Genomic DNA, 23,654 nt, shown 5'->3' on the forward strand with positions numbered 1-23,654 from the left:
TGTTTTTATCACAATAGTAATAAATGTTGGTAACAACTTAAAGCCCATCAACTGGTAAATGGATAAACTATCATACATGCATACTATAAAATCTTACCCAGCCATAAAAAGAAACAAACTGGTGAAACACTGTAATAACATGGATGAATCTCAAAAACATCTTTCTATATGAAAGAAACCAAACGTATAAAAATAAGATACCAAAAAATTCCATTTATATAATTTTTTTTTTAAAAGCTGAACTATAGTGACAGAAAGTATGATGGTTTTCAGTGGCTAGGGGTCAAGGAAGGGGACTGATCACAAAGTGACACGTTGGAACTTTTTTAGATGACAGAAATCTTCAATATTACAGTTATGTTAGGAATTACATGACTGTGCACACTTCTCAAAACTTGTCAGTTTAAACTCCAATTAACCTCACTTAAAAAATATCTAAGGTATCATAGAAATAATTTAAGTATTTCTGAAATGATGCATGGAATTTCTTCATAGTCAAAAACCTAAATATATTTGTATCTTGCCAACTGTACACCAAAATCCATTCTTTCCTCCTAACATAGTAATTGAGTTACAACTGGGATGTGATTGCCCACCTAGGGACTTCTTTTTCCAATCTCTTTCTGCTGTGTTCATGTGGTCAGGTTCTATCAAAAGCAAGTGAATGGAAAGTGTATTAGCAATCTCTATTTTAAATGAGCGAAGCTCCGACCCTTGGCTTTCACTCTTTGTCTTCTCCTCTCTAAAATGGAAATGATCAAGCTGATCTTGGAGGTCATATGTATAAGATGTCACTGTTACTGCCAGCCTCTGGGGCATAGAGCTGTGAATTCACTAACAACACCCACCTTGGACTGCTCTTGAATGAGAAATTACTTCTTTGTCATTAAGTAGCCTATCTTACCCTAACTAAAACACTTCTCTTAACTAAAATTTCTCTTTCCTCTGGGAATATTCCCATTATATATTGTTACATGAATCTAATAATTTATAGAACAATGTGTACTACAGGCTAACATCTATTTGAAAGTACTGCTAATATTTGGGGGAAATCAAATGACTGGGATCCAGGGGCAGAAGAAAGAACTTCATTGTATGCCATTGTGGAATAACATTCATGGAGAATACTTGTATTTTTTTATCTTTTGGTACCATGTGAATATGCAATCTCTAAAAGAAAAAAAAGTAGAGCTTAAATTAGAAAACAATAAAATGTAAAAAGTAAATTATCTTGACATACCGTTTCTATCCTGTTCAATTGCGGAGGATCTGTAGATGTGCCATACACACCAAGAGATATCATGAACTCAGAAGAATTACAGAACAAATGTATATAAATCACTTTGCAGAGTGTTTAACACATATTAGGATTTGTATGTAGTACAAGTAAGAAGTTATAGAGTGTTCACTCACAGCAGGATTCTCTGTCAAATTTGACCCTAAATTTTTCTCTTTAGGGTATTTAACAGAATGCTACATTAGTTTGAGGTGTACAGCAGATTGATGGCAACAAGTTTACACACTGTTATGCTCACTACAAATGTGGTCATCATCTGCCTTCCTATGGTGCTATTACAATCCCATTGACTATACTCCTTCTACTGTGCCTTCTGTTCCTATGACATTCATTCTATAACTGGAAGCCTCTGTCCCGACTCTCCTTCATTCATTTTGCCCATCTCCCCAACCTCTACCTCTGGCAACCATCAGTTCTCTGTATTCATAGGTCCTATTCTGCATTTTGTTTATCGATTCTTTTTTTTAAGACTCCAAATATAAATGAAATGATACGGTATTTGATTTTCTCAGACTGACTTATTTCACTTAGCACAGTACCCTCTAGATCCATCCTTGTTGTCACAAATGGGAAGGTATCTTCCTCTTTTTATGGCATATAATATTCTATAGAGTATGCATATGTGCTTATGTATGTATATGTGTATATGTATATGCATACATACCTACACACATCTCTTCTTTCTTACTCATTTGTCTATGAATAGCTATTTAGGTTGCCTCCAGATATTGGCTGTTGTAAATAATGCTGCAAGAAGCAGGTGCATATATCTTTTCAAATTAGTGTTTTTCTTTTCTTTGGGTAAATACTTAGTAATGGATTTTTGGGTTGTGTGGTATTTCTATTTTTAATTATTTTGGAAAATCCTCCATACTGCTTTCAGCAGTGGCTGTATCAATTTACATTCCTACCAACAATATGCAAGGGGTTTTATTTCCTCCTCATCCATGCCAACCCTTTGTATTTCTTCTTTTTGAGTCTAGATATTCTGACAGGTGGAAGGTAATATCTTACTGTGGTTTTGATTTGCATTTCCCCAATGATTAATGATGATAAGCACCTTTTCCCTTTTCACATGTCTTGTTGGCCATCTGTATATCTTCTTTAGCAAAATGGCTACTCATGCCGGCTGCCCATTTTTTAATTAGTTTTTGTGGGGTTTTTTGATGTTAAGTTGTATAAGTTATTTATATATTTTGGATTTTAACACTTTATTGGGTATATCATTTGCAAATATCTGCTCTCATTCAGTAAGTGGCCTTGTCATTTTGATGATGGTTTCCTTCACTGTGCAAAAGCTTTGTATTATGATATATTCGCTATTGTTTATTTTTGCTCTTGTTTCCCTTTCCTTAGGAGACTTATCTAGAAAAATGTTGTTATGGCTGATGTCAGAGAATTTACTGCCTGTGTTCTCTACTTGGATTTTTATGGTTTCAGTTCTCACATTTAGGTCTTTACCCATTTGGACTTTATTTTTGTGTATAGCATTAGAGAGTGTTTCAGTTTCACTTTTTCATATGCTGCTGTCCAGTTTTCCCAGCACCATTTATTGAAGAGATTCTCTCCCCATTGTATATTCTTGCCTTCATTTGTGATGAATTAATTGACCATATAGATATAGATTTCTTTCTGGACTCTCTGTTCTGTTCCACTGATCTATAAATCTGTTTTGTGCCAGTGCTATACTGTTTTGATGACTACAGATTTTTTTTAAAGTTTTTTTATTTAAATTCTGGTTAGTTAACATATAGTATAGTATTGGTCTCAGGAGTAGAATTTACTTATTTTTCAATCTTGCAATCTTGAAGTTGTGATACCTCCACCTTCATTTTTCTTTCTTGATTGCTTTCTGTATTCTGGGTCTTCTATGGTTCCAATCAAATGTTAGAATTGTTTCTTTAAGTTCTGTGTAAAATGCTGTTGGTATTTTGATAGGAATTACATTAAATCTATAGATTGCTTTGGGTAGTATGAACATTTTAACATCTATCCAATACTTGCTAATCTACCAGAAGTTTGGGTCCTTTGAAAGAAAGAGGGTCTAGCTAGAACTTAATAGATACATTTTGTTTACCATGTGTATCTATTTTTGTCTTACCTCATATTAAAAAAAAATTTTGATTGTCAAATTTATTGCCGTAGAGTTGCTCATAGTATGTTCTTATAATAGTTTGTATTTCTTTGGTGTTAGTTGTGATCTCTCCTCTTTCATTCATGATTTTATTTATTTGGGTCCTTTCTCTTTTCTTTTTGATAAGTCGGGCCAGGGGTTTATCAATTTTATTAATTCTTTCAAAGAACCAGCTCCTACTTTCGTTGATTTGTTCTATTGTTTTTTTGGTTTCTATTTCATTGATTTCTGCTCTGATCTTTATGATTTCTCTTCTCCTGCTGGGCTTTGGGTTTCTTTCTTGTTCTTTCTCCAACTCCTTTAGGTGTAGGGTTAGGTTGTGTACCTGAGACCTTTCTTGTTTCTTGAGAAAGGCTTGTACCGCTATATATTTTCCTCTCAGGACTGCCTTTGTTGTGTCCCACAGATTTTGAACCATTGTATTTTCATTATCATTTGTTTCCATGATTTTTTTCAATTCTTCTTTAATTTCCCGGTTGACCCATTCATTCTTTAGAAGGATACTGTTTAGTCTCCATGTATTTGGGTTCTTTCCAAACTTCCTTTTGTGGTTGAGTTTAGAGCATTGTGGTCTGAAAATATGCAGGGAATGATCCCAATTTTTTGATATCAGTTGAGTCCTGATTTAGGACCGAGGATGTGATCTATTCTGGAGAATGTTCCATGTGCACTAGAGAAGAATGTGTATTCTGTTGCTTTGGGATGAAATATTCTGAATATATCTGTGATGTCCATCTGGTCCAGTGTGTCATTTAAGGCCTTTATTTCCTTGCTGATCTTTTGCTTGGATGATCTGTCCATTTCAGTGAGGGGAGTGTTAAAGTCCCCTACTATTATTGTATTATTGTTGATGTGTTTCTTTGATTTTGTTATTAATTGGTTTATATAGTTGGCTGCTCCACGTTGGGGGCATAGATATTTAAAATTGTTAAATCTTCTTGTTGGACAGACCCTTTGAGTATGATATAGTGTCCTTCCTCATCTCTTATTATAGTCTTTGGCTTAAAATCTAATTGATCTGATATAAGGATTGCCACTCCTGCTTTCTTCTGATGTCCATTAGCATGGTAAATTCTTTTCCACCCCCTCACTTTAAATCTGGAGGTGTCTTCGGGCTTAAAATGAGTTTCTTGGAGGCAACATATAGATGGGTTTTGTTTTTTTATCCATTCTGATAGCCTGTGTCTTTTGACAGGGGCATTTAGCCCATTCACATTCAGGGTAACTATTGAGAGATATGAATTTAGTGCCATTGTATTGCCTGTAAGGTGACTGTTACTGTATATGGTCTCTGTTCCTTTCTGATCTACCACTTGTAGGCTCTCTCTTTGCTTAGAGGACCCCTTTCAATATTTCCTGTAGAGCTGGTTTGGTATTTGCAAATTCTTTCAGTTTTTGTTTGTCCTGGAAGCTTTTAATCTCTCCTTCTATTTTCAATGATAGCCTAGCTGGATATAGTATTCTTGGCTGCATGTTTTTCTCGTTTAGTGCTCTGAAAATATCATGCCAGCTCTTTCTGGCCTGCCAGGTCTCTGTGGATAAGTCAGCTGCCAATCTAATATTTTTACCATTGTAAAAAAAAAAAAAATTTTTGATACCAGTCCTTGAGTCCTAAAACTGATTTTTATATGTTTACTTAAGTAAAAATTTTGGTTAATTAAATAAAACTAAGTAAATCTTAGTAAATATTAGTACAAGTTATTCTGAATTAGGGCAAAAAATAATCACAAAAGGGCACAGGAAGTTTTGTATAAATTTATATTCTTAAAAAATTTCCCTCTCACATGAAATCTTTCTAAACCACTCTTGCATGAAATTATCTTTCTGTGTACTATTAAATTTCCTGCCTATATTTCTCCTTTATTTAATCAAGTCTTCTCCCCCCAGTTTTATTGATAAATAATTGACCTATATCACTGTATAAGACCGATGTATGATGATTTTATTTACATAATATGAAATGATTACCACAATAGATTCAGCTAATATCCATCTTATATAGTCAATAGGAAAGAAATAAAAAAGGAAAATGTTTTCTTTTTGTGATAACTCCTAGAATTTACTTTCTTAATAACTTTCCTATATATCATATAGCAGTATTACCTATAGTCATCTTGTTTTACATTATGTTGCTAGAACTTATTCATCTTATAACTGGAAGTTTGCCACTTGGGGGTGCCTTCCTCCAATTTCCAACCCCCCACCCTCTGTCTCTAGTAACTGTAAGCCTCATCTCTATTTCTATGAGTTATTATTTTTTTAGATTCCACATATACCTGAAATCATAAAATATCTGTCTTTCTCTGTTTGACTTATTTCACTTAGTAGAATGCCTTCAAGACCCATCCATGTTGTCACAAATGGTAATCTTTTCATTTTTTATTGCTGAATAATATTCAGTTGTATATACAAACAATGCTTCTTTATACCTTCATCTTTTGATGGACCCTTAGGTTGTTCCCATGTCTTTATGATTATAAATAATGCTATTTTCAATAAGCGAGTGTGCAGATGTCTTTCAGTCAGGATTTTTGATTCCCAGAAGTGAAATTGCTAGATCATATGCTAATCCCATTTTTAACTTTTTAAAGAACCTTCATCTTGCTTTCCATAGTGACTTTACCAACCTACAATCATACCAACAGTTCACAAGGGTTCCCTTTCCCCAGCATTGTTATTTTAGTGAACACGACATGATATCTCATTGTGGTTTAAATTTTCATATTCTAATGACTAGTAAGGTTGAGTGTCTTTCATATACCTGTTGGCCGTTTGTATGGAAATTGCATTTTGTCTTTTTGCTATTGAGTTGTATATGTTCTTTATATATTTTGGATATTAAACTCTTATCAGATATTTGGTTTGAGAATTTTTTTTTACCATTCTGTAAATTCTCTTTTCATTTAATTGATAGTTTCTTTTGCTGCAGAGATTTTAGTTTGATGTTGTTCCACTTGTTTTTTTCTTTCTTGTGCTTTGAGTATTAGATCAAAAAAATCATTACCAATATCCATATCATTAGTAAATCATCACCAAAATCATTATAAATATCCATATCCATATCAAGAAGCTTTATTCCTCTTTTCTTCAAGGAGTTTCATAGTTTCAGCACCTACATTTAGGTCTTTAATTCATTTTGGGAAAAAAAAATTGGGGAGTAGTGTAAGAGATGGGCCCAGTTTTATTCTTTTATACAGTTATTCCAGTACCAGTTATTAAAATGACTGTTTTTTCTCCAATGACGGTCTTGGCTCTCTTGTCAAATATTAGTTGAATATGCTTGGGTTCATTTCTGTTCTGTCAGTTTAATGTCTGTTTTTATGCATCTATACTGTTTTGAGGAACCTAGTTTTATAGTGTAATTTGAAATCAAGAAATGAGATGCTTCCTGGTTTGTTCTTTCTCGGGATTTCTTTGGGTATTTAGGGTATTTTGTGGTTCCATGATACTTGAGGAGTGTTTTTTCTACTTCTATAAAAAAATGACACTGGTTTTGATGAAATTACATTGAGTATATATATGACTTTAATAGAATTGACATTTTAACAGTATTCTTCCAATCTATGAATACGGGATAGCTTTCCATTTATTTGTGTGTTCTACAATGTTTTTCATGAATGTCATAATTTTGAAGGTAGAAATATTTCACTTAGTTAAATTTGCTTCATGTTTTATTGTTTTTGATGCCATTATAAATGTGATAAATTTATTTTTCAGAAAATTCATTATTAGTGTATAGAAATACTACAGATTTTGTATGTTAATTTTGTATCCTGAAACTTTACTGAATTCATTGATTAAATCTAATAGTGTTTTGGTTGAGTCTTTAGGATTTTATACATATAAAATAATGTCACCTACAGAATAGAGAAAATTTTCTTTCTTTCCAATTCTGATACTATTTTTCCCCTTGCTGATTGCTCTAGGTAAGACTGTAATACCATGTTGAATAGGAATGGTGAGTGTGGGTACTGTGGTCTTGCTCCTTCCTGATTGGAGGGAAAAAGCTTTCAACTTTTTACCATTGAATATGATATTAGCTTATCATATATGGCCCATTATTATGTTGAGATATATTCCTTCTGTGCTCAACTGTTCAGCATTTTTATCATGAATAAATGGCGAATTTTGTCAGATGCATTTTCTGCATCTATGGGGCTGATCACAAGATTCTTTTCTTTCATTCCATTAGTGTGATATATCACATCATTTGATTTACATATGTTGAACCATCTTTGCATCCCTGGAATAAATCCCACTTGATTATCATGGTGAATGATTTTTTAAAAATATACAGCTGAATTTGATTTGCTTGTATTTTATTGAGAGTTTTTGCATTTGTATGCATCAGTAGAATTAGCCTGTAGTTTTTTTTTTTTTTAGTAGTGCCTTTTTTCTGGTTTGGGTATCAAGATAATGCTGGCCTCATAAAATTAGTTTGGAAGTGTTTCTTCCTCTTTCATTTTCGAGAGGAGGCAGGTAGAGAGTTTGTGAAGGATTGGTGTTAATATTTCTTTAAGTGTTTGGTAATATTCACAAGTGAAGCCATGTAGTCCTATGATTTTCTTCACTGGGAGATTTTTGATTATTGGCTCAATCTCCTTACTAGTAATTGGTCTATTTGGATTTTGTTTCTTTCTATTCAGTCTTAAAAGGTTCTGTATTTCTAGGAATTTTGCATTTCTGCCATGTTATCCAGTTTGTTGGCAGGCAATTGCTTATGTAATCTCTTGTGATCTTCTGTATTTCTGTGGTCTCAGTTGTGTACTTTCTCATTTCTAATTTAGTTATTTGGATCCTTTCTCTTTTTCTCTAGGTTTGTCTAAGGGTTGGTCAACTTCATTTATCATTTCAAAGATCCAGGATGCCTGGGTGGCTCAGTCAGTTAAGTGTTTGCCTTCAGTTCATGTCATGATCCCAGAGACCTGGGGTTGAGTCCTGCATCAGGCTCCTTGGTCAGTGGGGAGCCTACTTCTCCCTCTGCCTGGTGCTCCCCCTATTCATAGTCTCTTTTTCTCTACTTTGTGACAAATAAATAAGTAAAATCTTAAAAAAAAAATCAAACTTAGATGGACTAATCTTTTTAATTGTTATTTTGTTGTTGTTGATATTCTCCATTTCATTTATTTGTATTCTTTATTATTTCCTTTCTTCTACTAAGTTTGGACTCAGTGTGTTCTTTTTCTAGTTGTTTAAGTCAAAAGTTGTGTTGTTTATTTGGGTTGTTTCTGGCTTCTTAACGCAGGTGTTCATTGCTATGAACTTTCTTCTTAGTAAATTTTTTTATTGCTGTATCCAAAACTTCTAATATATGTGTTCCCATCTTTATTTGTCTCAAGAAACTTTATATCCACTAAGGCTTGTTTCGTGGCCCAGCACTGGTCTACCCTAGAAAATGTTCCATATGCCCTTGAGAAAAATGTGTATTCTGTTGTTGGGGAGAATGTTCTATGTATGTCCATTAGATCCATTTCATCTACTGTGTTGTCCAAATCCACTGTTTCATTAGCGATTCTCTCCAGATGATCTAATAACAAGGGATGGATTTTTAAATCCCCCAACTCCTTTTGTATTACTGTTTGTCTTTTTAGCTCTATTAGTTTTTGCTTTGTATATTTAGGTGCTACAATGTTGGGTGCATAAATAAACATTTACAGTTGTTATAGCTTCTTGATATTTTGACTTCTTTATCATTATATAGTAAGTTTTTCTCTTTTGTTCCATTTATTTAAATTATTTTGTCTGTCCCTGTTTATGTTTTGTTTGCTTGTTACTATTTGCTTGAAATGTCTTTTCGATTCCCTCACTTTCTGTCTATGTGGATCTTTAAGACTAAAATAGGTAACTTATAGGCAGAATTTTGTTGAATTTTTATCCATTCAGCCATTCTATGCCTTTTACAGGAAAATTTAATCTGTTTACATTTAAAGTAATTATTGACATGTAGGAAATTACTATTGCCATTTTGTTCATTGTTTTCTGGTTGTTGTATAGATTTGTTGTTCCTTTTTTCTTATCCTGCTGTCTTTTTTGTGTGTGTTTTGATGTATTTTATAATCAATATCTTTTGAATTCATTATCATATTCTTTTGTATAATTATCACACAATTTTCCCTAGTGGTTGCCATGAGCTTTACATACAATATCTTAAACTTACAATACTCTGTCTTAAACTGATAACTTCAATAAAATTTATAAACTTTATACTTTTTTCCCTGTTATGTTTTGGGTTATTGCTACTAGAATTTATGTTTTTCTAATAACAGATTATTGTACTTCTGGTTATTTTCACTACTTTTTTTTAACTTTTAAACTAAATATATTTTATTATTGTTTTTCTTTCAAATTCTTATTTAAATTCTAATTAGTTAACATATAGTATAACATTGGCTTCAAGAATAGAATTTGGGGGTGCCTGGGTGGCTCAGTGGTTTAAAGCCTCTGCCTTCGGCTTGGGTCATGATCCCAGGCTCCTGGGATCGAGCCCGGCATTGGGCTCTCTGTTCAGTGGGGAGCCTGCTTCCTCCTCTCTCTCTCTCCCTGCCTCTCTGCCTACTTACAGATCTCTGTCTGTTGAATAAATAAATACAATCTTTAAAAAAAATAGAATGTGGTGATTCATCACTTACATATCATACCAAGTTTGCTCCTTAATACCCATCATCCACTTAGCCCATACCCCATTCCTTCCCTCCATCAACTTTCAATCTGTTCTCTATATTTAAGTCTCATGGTTTTCTTTCCTTTTTTTTTTCTCATATGCTCATTTGTTTTGTTTCTTAAATTGCACATGTGAGTGAAATTATATGATGTCTTTCTCTGACTTATTTCACTCAGCATAACATACTCTAGCTCCATCCATGTTGTTACAGATGGCAAGATTTCATTCCTCTTGATTGCTGAGTAATATTCCTGTGTGTGTGTGTGTGTGTGTGTGTGTGTGTACACAAATCTTTTTTTCTGAAGATTTATTTATTTATCTGAGAGAGAGCATGTGAGTGGGAGAAGAGGCAAAGGGAAAGGAAAAAAAATCTCAGACTCTCCACTGAGCAGGTTGCTCCACATGGTGCTCAATCCCACAACCCTGAGATCATGACATGAGACAAAATGAAGAGTTGACTCCTTAACAGACTGAGCCACCCAGGCACCCCTATACCTCATTTTCTTGATCCATTCATCAGTCGATGTGCATTTGGACTCTTTCCATAGTTTGGGTTGATAATACTGCCATAAGCAATTTGGTGTGTGTGCCTCTTCAAATCTGTGTTTTTATATATTTTGGATAAATACCTAGTTGTGCAATTGCTGGGTCATAAGGTAGTTCTACTTTTAACTTTTTGCGGAAGCTTCATCCTGTTTTCCAGAATGCTGCACCAGTTTGCATTCCCACCAACAGTGTAAGAGGGTTCCCCTTTCTTCACACCCTTACCAACATCTGTTGTTTCTTGTGTTGTTAATTTTAGCCATTTTGACAGGCGTTTTCATGGTTTTGATTTGTATTTCCCTAATAATGAGTGGTGCTGAGCATTTTCTCACATGCCTCTTAGCCATCTGGATGTTTTCTTCGGAAAAATTTCTATTCAAGTCTTGTGCCCATTTCTTAACTAGACTATGTGTTTTGGGGGTGTTGAGTTTGGCAAGTTCTTTATAGATCTTGGATATGAGCCTTTTATCAGATATGCCATTTGTAAATATCTTCTCCAATTTTATAGGCTGCCTTTTAGTTTTGTTGTTTGTTTTCTTTGCTGTGCTGAAGTTTTTTATTTGATTAAATCCCAATAGTTTTTTTTTTTTTTTTTTGCTTTTGTTTCTATTGCCTCTGGCAATATGTCTAGTAGGAAGTTGCTATGGTGAAAGTAAAAAATATTTCTGCCTGTGTTCTCCTCTAGGATTATGATGGTTTCCTGTCTCACATTTAGATCTTTCACCCATTTTTAATTGATTTTTGTGTATGGTGTAAGAAAATGATCCAGTTTCATTCTTCTGCATGTGGCTGTCCAGTTGTCCCAAGACCATCTGTTGAATTTACTGTCTTTTTTCCCATTGGATATTCTTTCTAGCTTTGTTGAAGATTAGTTGGCCATATAGTTGTGGGTCCATTTCTGGATATTCCTTTATATTCCACTGATCTATGTGTTTGTTTTTGTGCCAGTACCATATTGTCTTGATGACTATGGCTTTGTAACATAGCTTGAAATCTGAAATAATGATGCTTCCATCTTTGCTTTTCTTTTTCATGATTATTTTGGCTATTCAGTGTTTTTTTTTGTTGTTGTTGTTGTTCTATATAAATTTTTGGATTGTTTGTTCTAGCTCAGCAAAAAATGCTGGTGATATTTTTATAGGGATTGCTTTAAATGTGCACATTATTTTGGGTAGTATAGACATTTTAACAGTGTGTTTTCTAATCTATGAGCATGGAATATTTTTTCATTTCTTTGTGTCCTCTTCAATTACTTTCATAAGTGTTCTATAGTTTTCAGCATACAGATCTTTTGCCTTTTTGGTTGGGTTTATTCCCAGGTATCTTATGGTTTTTGGTGCAATTGTAAATGGGATTGATTCCTTGATTTCTTTTAATGCTGTTTCATTATTAGTGTATAGAAAAGCAACAGATTTCTGTACGTTGATTTTATATCCTGCAACTTTGCTGAATTCATATATCAGCCATCAAAATATGATGTGAGATCATGGAGCCCAATAGTCAAGAAAGAATTCTTGAGATGTCTTCAGTGCAAAATGTGTGATTTTATTATGCCCCAGGGACAGAACCCATGGGCAGAAAGAACTGCATTGTAAATGTGGGGAGTGACTGATTAGTGACTGATTATCCAGAATTGAAAAAAAAAAAGAAAGAAAAAAAAAAAAAAAGCACTTCCCCATTTCCAGGTGTGAAAGAAAACATCTACCTCAAGGCTCGCCAGCTCTCCGGGCCTGTGTTGTATTATTGGACCCTCCTTCTGGCTCCTCTTCCTGCCCGAGAACTTCTACCCCTTCCCCAGAGAGGAGGCCAGAGGCTAAGTCACCAACAGTGGGCCTCTCAGGACTTACAGAAATAAAGATGGAATTAGTCAAAAAAAATGTGAGAAAAATTTTTTTTTAATTTTTAAATTTGGGAGATTGGGAGAGTAAAGATAACCTAAGTATCTAAAGGGAGTTCTGCATGTTAAAGAAGAGTTATAGGATCATGGGTGTCTGGCTATTGTCAAGATATGGTTGTTTTAATCTCTAGAAAAACAGTATTAGGCAACTATGAGTTCCTTGAGAGCTGTCACACAGATCCCACCTCTGAGGTGAGGGTGAGTGTTGCAGGTATTGGCTTGTGCTTTGCCCTCAACTTGGCTTTTGCTCCCTCATCATTACTATTGTGGCGATATTACTCCCCATCTAAATCTTCTGTTTTCTTGTGTTGCCTTACTTTGGTATTTTATTTATTTACTCATTCAGTATTTATTGAAGAACTACTATATGTATGCATTGTGTTAGGAGTGATGCACAGTTGTGAACATAGATTTTACATTGTTGAAACATAAAATTATGGAGAATGACTTTGTGATATACTATATACCTGAGGGAAATTAAATCTCAAAGAATAATGTTAAAATGGCATACCCAATTGTTACCACTCTGCTCACCATAATCTGATTCTGCTAACCATGCAGCATTCAGTCCATCTGCATGAAACTCTTCTTTGCACAAATAAATACCTAAGGGATTATGCAGTCTAGCTGAAAAGTCACACAGTAAAGTAGAGATAGAGTAAATCATATATTTTAGTATATATATATTTTAAAGAACCATATAGCAGGATACTAGAAATCAGGAATATAAGCAGAAGAAATGGGATGGGTTGAATTTTAGATAGAGTGATCTAATTTACCTAATGTTTTAAAATTTATCTCAAGTCAGATTCATATCTTTTTTATCATGTAAATAATGTGTATCCACCCTTTTTTCCAGTTACATCCTTACCAGTATGAAAGATAAAGTAGTTTGCTGAATTTGGGGAGAGATTTTAGCATTCTCTAAAGGATTTTCACACCTAAAAGGTAAGTACTGAATATTTTAAGTACAGAAATTAAGTCATTACAAAGTCATTGGTCCTTGAAGCATTTACTGAAAGTTTGACTATTGCCATTTACTGGCTCCTTTTTGCCACCAATTCACTAGTACTCAAGACTAAAGTATATCTTTGTTAAACTTTAGTTGTATGCATGCTGTCCGTAGGTTACCTTGCCTCAGGCCACTGCCTCACACATAATACAGGACAATGATTGACTGACTTCCCATACATTAACATATTTTTTCCTTACAAGTATTGGTAAGTTTTAGGTTAATGGTATCGTGAGATATTTTAAGCATCGGTTTTCTGTAGGCTTATTTAAGTACTCTTGGACTAATTAAATGATTCTCATTTCATTTCTGTTCCTTCCTTCCTTTCCTCCTCTCTCTCTTTCATCCTTCCTTCTTTTTTCCATCATTTCCATCCTTTTGTCACTTTCTTCTCCAAGTCAAAAAGTTGGTTCTTCCCCATATGATCCATTCAGAAGTCTGATATAAAATATTATCTTTTTTATATGTTATCAAATCCAAGAGAATAAGAAATATAGGAATCCCAATAACTGTATGACTTATTCAAATCTCTTTGTCCAAAAATATCTCTTTAAATTTTTTCAATAAAAAAATCCCTTTTTCTTGAGCCATATATCAAATTCAGATACTTTTTTTTAGCCTTGCTGTTCTCTTGAAATTAAGACTCTAATAACCTGATGTCTACATATCCTAAAACTGCACATTGCAGTCAAATGGACATCATAGTCTGTTACATCCCCCAATAATGGGTCCTGGATCAAAGGAGTGAGACCGATACAAAGCAAAGGTCAAGCAAAGCTTTTTTTTTTTTTTTTTTTTTGGTAGAATTCTTATTTATTTGCAATGAAAGGGTTTTTTTAAATTTATTCTTTATAAACATATAATGTATTTTTATCCCCAGGAGTACAGGACTGTGAATCGCCAGGTTTACAAACGTCACAGCACTCACCATAGCACATACCCTCCCCAATGTCCATAATCCCACGCCCTCTCCAAATCCCCTACCCCCAGCAACCCTCAGTTTGTTTTGTGAGATTAAGACTCATGGTTTGTCTCCTCCCAATCCCATCTTGTTTCATTCATTCTTCTCCTACCCCCTTAACCCCCCATGTTGCATCTCCACTTCCTCATATCAGGGAGAAAAATATGATAGTTGTCTTTCTCTGCTTGACTTATTTCGCTAAGCATAATACCCTCTAGTTCCATTCACGTCATCACAAATGGCAAGATTTCATTTCTTTTGATGGCTGCATAGTATTCCATTGTGTATATATACCACCTCTTCTTTATCCATTCATCTGTTGATGGACATCTAGGCTCTTTCCATAGTTTGGCTATTGTAGACATTGCTGCCATAAACATTCGGGTGCACATGCCCCTTCGGATACTACGTTTGTATCTTTAGGGTAAATACCCAGTAGTACAATTGCTGGGTCATAGGGTAGTTCTATTTTCAACATTTTGAGGAACCTCCATGCTGTTTTCCAGAGTGGTTGCACCAGCTTGCATTCCCACCAACAGGTAGGAGGGTTCCCCTTTCTCCACATCCTCTCCAGCATCTGTCATATCCTGACTTGTTGGTTTTAGCCATTCTGACTGGTGTGAGGTGATATCTCATTGTGGTTTTGATTTGTTTCCCTGATGCCCAGTGATATGGAGCACTTTTTCATGTGTCTGTTGGCCATCTGGCTGTCTTCTTTGCAGAAATGTCTGTTCAAGTCTTCTGCCCATTTCTTGATTGGATTATTTGTTTTTTGGATGTTGAGTTTGATAAGTTCTTTATAGATTTTGGACACTAGTCCTATACCTGATATGTCGTTTGCAAATATCTTCTCCCATTCTGTCAGTTGTCTTTTGATTTTGTTAACTGTTTCCTTTGCTGTGAAAAAGCTTTTGATCTTGATAATATCCCAATAGTTCATTTTTGCCCTTGATTCCCTTGCCTTTGGCGTTGTTCCTAGGAAGATGTTGCTGCAGCTGAGGTCGAAGAGATTGCTGCCTGTGTTTCCTCAAGGATTTTGATGGATTCCTCTCTCACATTGAGGTCCTTTATCCATTTTAAGTTGATTTTCGTGTGTTATGTAAGGAAATGGTCCAATTTCATTTTCTGCATGAGGCTATCCAATTTTCCCAACACCATTTATTGAAGAGGCTGTCTTTTTTCCATTGGATATTCCTTCCTGCTTTGTTGAAGATTAGTTGACCATAGAGTTGAAGATCTATTTCTGGGCTCTCTATTCTGTTCCATTGATCTATTTGTCTATTTTTGTGCCAGTACCATGCTGTCTTGACTATGACAGCTTTGTAATAGAGCCTGAAGTCCGGAATTGTGATGCCACCAACTTTGGCTTTCTTTCTCAATATTCTTTTGGCTATTCGAGGTCTTTTCTGATTCCATATAAATTTTAGGGTTATTTGTTCCATTTCTTTGAAAAAAATGGATGGTATTTTGATAGGAATTGCATTAAATATGTAGATTGCTTTAGGTAACATAGACATTTTCACAATATTTATTCTTCCAATCCAGGAGCTTGGAACATTTTTTCCATTTCTTTGTGTCTTCCTCAATTTCTTTCATGAGTACTTGATAGTTTTCTGAGGATAGAATATTAGCCTGTTTGGTTAAGTTTATTCCTAGGTATCTTATAGTTTTGGGTGCAATAGTAAATGGGATTGACTCCTTAATTTCTCTTTCTTCTGTCTTGTTGGTGTAGAGAAATGCAACTGATTTCTGTGCACTGATTTTATATGCTGACACTTTACTAAATTCCTGTATAAGTTCTAGCAGTTTTGGAGTGGAGTCTTTTGGGTTTTCCACATATAGTATCATATCATCTGCAAATAGTGATAGTTTGGCTTCTTCTTTTCTGAATTGGATGCCTTTAATTTCCTTTTGTTGTCTGATTGCTTGATTACTATTGTTGAATAGTAGTGGAGATAACAGACATCCCTGCCATGTTCCTGACCTTAGTGGAAAAGCTTTCAGTTTTTCTCCATTGGAAATGATATTTGCGGTGGGTTTTTCGTAGATGGCTATGATAATATTGAGGTATGTGCCCTCTATCCCTACACTTTGAAGAGTTTTGATCAGGAAGGGATGCTGTACTTTGTCAAATGCTTTTTCAGCATCTATTGAGAGTATCATATGGTTCTTGTTCTTTCTTTTATTGATGTGTTGTATCACATTGACTTATTTGCAGATGTTGAACCAACCTTGCAGCCCTGGAATAAATCCCACTTGGTCGTGGTGAACAATCTTTTTAATGTACTGTTGAATCCTATTGGCTAGTATTTTGGTGAGAATTTTCACATCTGTGTTTATCAAGGATATTGGTCTATAGCTCTCTTTTTTGATGGGATCCTTGTCTGGTTTGGGGATCAAGGTGATGCTGGCCTCATAAAATGAGTTTGGAAGTTTTCCTTCCATTTCTAGTTTTTGGAACAGTTTCAGAAGAATAGGAATTCGTTTTTCTTTAAATGTTTGGTAGAATTCCCTGGGAAGCCGTCTGGCCCTGGGCTCTTGTTTGTTTGGAGATTTTTGATGACTGTTTCAATCTCCTTACTGGTTATGGGTCTGTTCAGGTTTTCTGTTTCTTCCTGGTTCAGTTGTGGTAGTTTATATGTCTCTAGGAATACATCCATTTCTTCCAGATTGTCAAATTTGTTTGTGTAGAGTTGCTCATAGTATGTTCTTGTAATTGTTTGTATTTCTTTGGTATTAGTTGTGATCTCTCCTCTTTCATTCATGATTTTATTTATTAGGGTCCTTTCTCTTTTCTTTTTGATAAGTCTGGCCAGGGGTTTCTGCTCTGATCTTTATGATTTCTCTTCCCTGCTGGGTCTAGGGTTTCTTTCTTGTTCTTTCTCCAGCTCCTTTAGGTGTAGGGTTAGTTTGTGTACTTGAAACCTTTCTTGTTTCTTGAGAAAGGCTTGTACTGCTATTTATTTTCGTTTCAGGACTGCCTTTGCTGTGTCCCACAGATTTTGAACTGTTGTATTTTCATTATCATTTGTTTCCATGAATTTTTTTCAATTCTTCTTTAATTTTCTGGTTGACCCATTCATTCTTTAGAAGGATTTTGTTTAACCTCCATGTATTTGGGTTCTTTCCAAATTTCCTCTTGTGATTGAGTTCTAGCTTCAGAGTGTTGTGGTCTGAATATATGCAGGGAATGATCCCAATCTTTTGATATCAGTTGATACCTGTTTTAGAACCCAGGATGTGATCTATTTTTGAGAATGTTTCATGTGCACCAGAGAAGAATGTGTATTCTGTTGCTTTGGGATGAAATGTTCTGAATATATCTGTGATGTCCATCTGGTCCAGTGTGTCATTTGAGGCCTTTATTTCCTTGTTGATCTTTTGCTTGGATGATCTGTCCATTTCAGTGAGGGGAGTGTTAAAGTCCCCTACTATTATTGTATTATTGTTGATGTGTTTCTTTGATTTTGTTATTAATTGGTTTATATAGTTGGCTGCTCCCATGTTAGGGGCATAGATATTTAAAATTGTTAGATCTTCTTGTTGGACAGATCTTTTGAGTATGTTATGGGGTCCTTCCTCATCTCTTATTATAGTCTTTGGCTTAAAATCTAATTGATCTAATATAAAGATTGCTACCCTTGCTTTCTTCTGAAGTCTATTAGCATGGTAAATTGCTTTACCCCCCTCACTTTAAAACTGGAGGTGTCTTCGGGTCTGAAATGAGTTTCTTGTAGGCAACATATATATGGGTTTTGTTTTTTTATCCATTCTGATACCCTGTGTCTTTTGATTGGGGCGTTTAGCCCACTAACATTCAGGGTAACTATTGAGAGATATGAGTTTAGTGCCATTGTATTGCCTGTAAGGTGACTATTACTATATATTGTCTCTGTTCCTTTCTGATCTACTACTTTTAGTCTCTCTCTTTGTTTAGAGGACCCCTTTCAATATTTCCTGTAGAACTGGCTTGGTGTTTGCAAATTCTTTCAGTTTTTGTTTGTCCTGGAAGCTTTTTATCTCTCCTTCTATTTTCAGTGATAGCCTAGCTGGATATAGTATTTTGGCTGCATGTTTTTTTTTTTGTTTAGTGCTCTGAATATATCATGCCAGTTCTTTCTGGCCTGCCAGGTCTCTGTGGGTAAGGCTGCTGCCAATCTAATATTTTTACCATTGTATGTTACAGACTTCTTTTCCTGGGCCGCCTTCAGGATTTTCTCTTTGTCATTAAGACTTGTAAATTTTACTATTAGGTGACAGGTGTGGACCTATTTAGTTGAATTTGAAGGGGGTTCTCTGCGCCTCCTGGATTTTGATGCTTGTTCCCTTTGCCTATTAGGGAAATTTTCTCTAATAAATCTCTCTAGTATACCTTCTGCTCCCCACTCTTTCTTCTTTTCTGGAATCCCAATTATTCTAATGTTGTTTTGTCTTATGGTGTCACTTATCTCTCGAATTCTCCCCTTATGGTCCAGTAGCTGTTTGTCCCTCTTTTGCTCAGCTTCTTTCTTCTCTGTCATTTGGTCTTCTATATTACTAATTCTTTCTTCTGCCTCATTTATCCTAGCAGTGAGAGTCTCCATTTTTGATTGCACCTCATTAATAGCTTTTCTTATTCCAACTTGGTTAGATTTTAGTTCTTTTATTTCTCCAGAGAGGGCTTTTATATCTCCCGAGAGGGTTTCTCTGATATCTTCCATGCCTTTTCCAAGCCTGGCAAGAACCTTGAGAATCATCATTCTGAACTCTAGATCTGACATATTACCAATGTCTGTATTGATTAGGTCCCTAGCCTTCGGTACTGCCTCTTGTTCTTTTTTTTTTTTTTTATGGTGTTTTTTTCTGCCTTGTCATTTTGTCCAGATAAGAGTATATGAAGGAGCAAGTAAAATACTAAAAGTGTGGCAAAGGCCCAGGAAAATATGCTTTAACCAAATCAGAAGAGACCCCAAATCGTGGTGGGGGGGGGGGGGAGAAAGAGGATAAAAAGAGGTTCAGAAAAAAAAAAAGAAACAATTAAAAAAGAAAATGAATAAAGAAAAAATTTAAAAAGAAAAAAATATATACCTACTAGATAAACTAGTTTAAAAAATGTTAAATAATAAAAGGGTAAAAGTTTAAAAAATTTAGCAGAAGAAGAAAAAAAATTTGAAAAAAAAAAACAAATTAAATTAACTGCAAGACTAATGAATCATGGGGAGAAAGCCATGAGTTCAGTGCTTTGCTTTCTCCTCCTCTGGAATTCTGCTGCTCTCCATGGTATTGAACCTGCACTCCTTGGTATGTGAACTTGGTCCTGGCTGGATTTCTTGTTGACCTTCTGGGGGAGGGTCCTGTTGTAGTGATTCTCAAGTGTCTTTGCCCCAGGCGGAATTGCACAGCCCTTACTAGGGGCCTGACTGAGTAATACACTAGGGTTCGCTTTCGGGAGCTTTTGTTCCCAGAATGCTTTCCATAGAGTTCCGGAGGACAGGAATGAAAATGGTGGCCTCCCAGTCTTTGGCCTGGAGGAGCCGAGGGCTGGGGTCCCCACTCCTCAGTGCACCCTCAGAGAATAGCACCCAATCACTTCCATCTCCCTGGCCTCCGGCCGTGCTTCGAGCTCACCCAGCCTGTGACCAGTTCAAGGTAACCCCGAGCTCAGAGCTCACTCCTAGGCTCTGTCTCTGTAGCTGGCTTCCCCATTCTCATACCTGCAAGCTCTGTGACACTCAGACACCCCCGATCCTTCTGTGACCCTGTGGGACCTGGGGCCATGCTGACCCCGCGTTGGCTTCACCATGGTTTAGCCTCTGGAGCGATGTCCCTCAGTGGAACAGACTTTTAAAAGTCCTGATTTTGTGCTCCATTTCTCCGCTGCTTGCCAGGAGCCGGCTACTCTCCCCCTCCCCCTGCCACTGTGGTCTATCTTCCCGTCGCTTTGGATTCCCTTCTCTGCCAGTCCTACCTTTCAGAAAGTAGTTGATTTTCTGTTTCTAGAATTGCTGTTCTTCTTCTCTTCAATCTCCCATTGGATTTGTAGGTGTTTGCAATCTTTAGATAAGCTCTCTAGCTGATCTCCTGCTACTTGATGTAGCCTCAGCCTGCTACTTCTCCACCATCTTGACTCCTCTGACACAAAGGTCAAGCAAAGCTTTATTTCGCACCAAGCATCAGGAATCAAACCGACCAATCAGGGCCGTCTCTTACAAAGAGGTGCCTGCCTTACAGACTAACTTTTATAGGGCAAAGACCATGTGGTTGAGCCTGGCCACACGCAAGTGGCCAATGAGATTGTAACACACAGAGAAAGCTGCACAGCTCATGCTAGGTCACACACGGGTTGCCAGTTGAATTACAATTCACCCCAGAGTAGCTATTTGAACTATCCTATCACCTTGGTCAGAATTGGTGCCCAAAAGGTGGGGCCCACACTCCTTGGTAGCTATGGAGACAGTATGCACGCCCCACTGTTTGCATGTCTCCACCTGGCCTGACTCTTTCCTGCATCCGGGCTCTGTTATCTCTACCTGACCTACCCTTGTATTTGGGCTCTGTTTTCTCTACCTGACCTGACCCACCCTTGTATTTGGGCTCTGTTATCTGGGACTGGTCTCGACCATATTTTACTGGTTTCCTGGACTTGCTTTTAAGTAGGTTCCCCTCATGGGTGCGGGGGTTGGGGGGGCAGGGTTAGTTTAAGTTTTACTGCATAAACAACAAATTCACTGTTTAACTGGATGGAATCACTCTGGCTAAATAGGCCCTTACATAGTCTTCCTAACTAGCAGATAGTACTATGGCATTGACCCCTTTCTATTGTCTGTTGAATGGCAATTTTGTTCTTCCATGGCTATTTGGGATAAGCATGTATAAAATCATTACAAAGGATGCATGTTTAATCAAGGAACTATCAAAATTCCTGTGTCTTTTAGATTAGTTTGGAGGAAACTTAAACCCATTCTGAAAACCAACCAGCAGTTAGCAGTAAAACAGAGAACATAGAAGTCTCCTGTGTAAATAGGTCTTGAACAATTATCATGAATACAAAGCAATTTAATTTGAATTTCAATACAATTGCTGTTTATAAATATATATTTTAGTTCTATATTAATAAGGAACAGATTCTTTTAATATCAAAAAGAATACACCATTTAATTTTGATTTTCAATGAAATTTAAAAAAGCACAATTTTACAAATCTCTTTAGGGTATTAAAAATGGATTTCTATGAATACAATAAAATAGAAGTTCATGGCAAAGTTCTCAAGTGTAATAAAATCTTTTGGACTTTTCTATAATAAAAATGAGTACTATATCATTTAAAGTCATTGACTGTAGCTCTTCTTTTGTTTCCTAATTTTCCTGAAAGTTAAATCAAAGCTCTTTTTCTTCTATGACACAGATTTTTCCTTTAGCAGACAAAACTTTGAGAAATCTGGGTATGATTGGACACCATAATTTTCCCATATATTAGTTACAGATGATTAAATTATATTTTATGAGTATGAGCTTCTGCATGCAAAATAAATTTAAATGTGTATACAATTATCTGTAATCTGGACATGAAGTACATGTTGTTTATGAAATTATTTGCTCACCCACATGAAGATTTTTTTGTAGGGTAACTGACTCCAATTAGAAAGAGTTCACAAATTGCTGCTACTCAACCTTAACCAGTTTTTAAAGCAACATAGAAAAAAAATGTTTTTCTGTTCTTCTTTAAAAAAAATTCAAGATTTTTTAATCTGTTTGCTCTCACCGTAACTTTTAAAGACTTGATTTTATGAGCAATTAAGAGAAATTTTACTCATTTATAGAAATTATGTTAGCTTAGAAAGTATGATGTGTTTTTCACAGTTCTCTGTCATTCTTTACTTCTCCTAACAATAAAGATTCCCAGCCAACTAGTAATGGGTTTCTTTTAACACTAATATTTCAACTTTTTGGCTGTTCTAAGTTTTTCTAGTGATAATATCATTTAAAATGTAATTGTTACACTCAAATATTTATTTTATTTCCTTGAACTATTAAGTTTTCATGAGATGCTCATAGAATCTTTTGTTTCATGGACCATAAATAAACCCCCAAACCACCACTTCAGCACATTGCTAATTGTAATGCACCGTGTAATGTTATAGGCCATTATACAGATGTTTTCTGTTATTGTTAGGTGGCAGACAGTGACATTGAAATGTGTGCTTGCATTGCAGAGATAGTGTGAACTCAATCATGAGTCTTAATGTAATAGTTTAACTCCACAAACCCAAATTTATTTAGTGTGTTTGCCCTTCAAGTAAGCTGTTATATTTGAATTCTTAGGAATAACAACCCAAGCCTTGATTTCCCTGAATTAAATACAAATAAGTTGATAAGAATGGTTCTCTGATTCATACTTCACTGTGTATCTTTTCATAAGAGATCTGACCATTGATATCAAGCATACTGTTGTGAAAAATTCTTAAGTTACATTAGGTTTAAAAAAAAAATAAAACAGTGCCACCCTCCCTGTCTCTAAAATAAGACTAGAATCTGAGGTGGGTTTTTTTTTTTTTTTTTAATTTCTGTATATGGTTCTGGTTATCTTTAAGTGGAATGAATGAACCCTGTGTACAGATAGAGGTATCCCCAATCAAAATGCATAATGTACCATCTTATTTCAAAACTAACCTCTTCCTTGGAAGAAAAAAAAAAATAAAAACCCAAGTGTTAGATGTTAATAATCCATTATTCAATGGCTAGAGAATGAACCGGACTCATTTTAAGGTCATGACATGCTGGGTATTAACTTCCAGTCAAAAGTAAAAGGTTTCAAAGGAAAGAATATAGGGAACATTAAGATGTCTAAGTACAGTCCATGTCAAGTTTTTTCTTTTTTTTTCATCTCTATCTCTATCAATGATAAATTGATAACGTTTTTGTGGGGTTACTAAGTACCAGGTATTATACCGAGGACTTTCTGGGTATTACTTCCCTGAATTCTCAAAACAACACAATGAGATAGCAACTAACATTCATCAAACACTCATATAAGTGCTTTATTTTAATTATTTAATCCTCAAAACAAATACATAACGGTATTATTACTTTCATTCTACTAATGAGAAAAACAGAGTGATTATATAATTTATAAAGATCTTTGTAGGAGTTTTCTCTTGCCAAATAACAAAC

The 23,654-nt window shown here is 35.3% G+C and overlaps 1 long non-coding RNA gene across 2 annotated transcripts in view; it reads left to right on the forward strand.

Moving 5' to 3' along the window:
* The window catches only part of LOC309854363, a 470,028-nt gene that overhangs the window by 298,418 nt on the left and 147,956 nt on the right, over positions 1-23,654 (forward strand). For both annotated transcript variants that reach the window (XR_014306183.1, XR_014306184.1), the window contains exon 7: positions 13,392-13,480. This is a non-coding gene — a long non-coding RNA (uncharacterized lncRNA). The remainder of the gene's footprint in view (positions 1-13,391; positions 13,481-23,654) is intronic.

This window comes from Mustela nivalis (genome assembly GCF_964662115.1).
Source record: "Mustela nivalis genome assembly, chromosome: 1".
NCBI lineage: Eukaryota > Metazoa > Chordata > Mammalia > Carnivora > Mustelidae > Mustela > Mustela nivalis.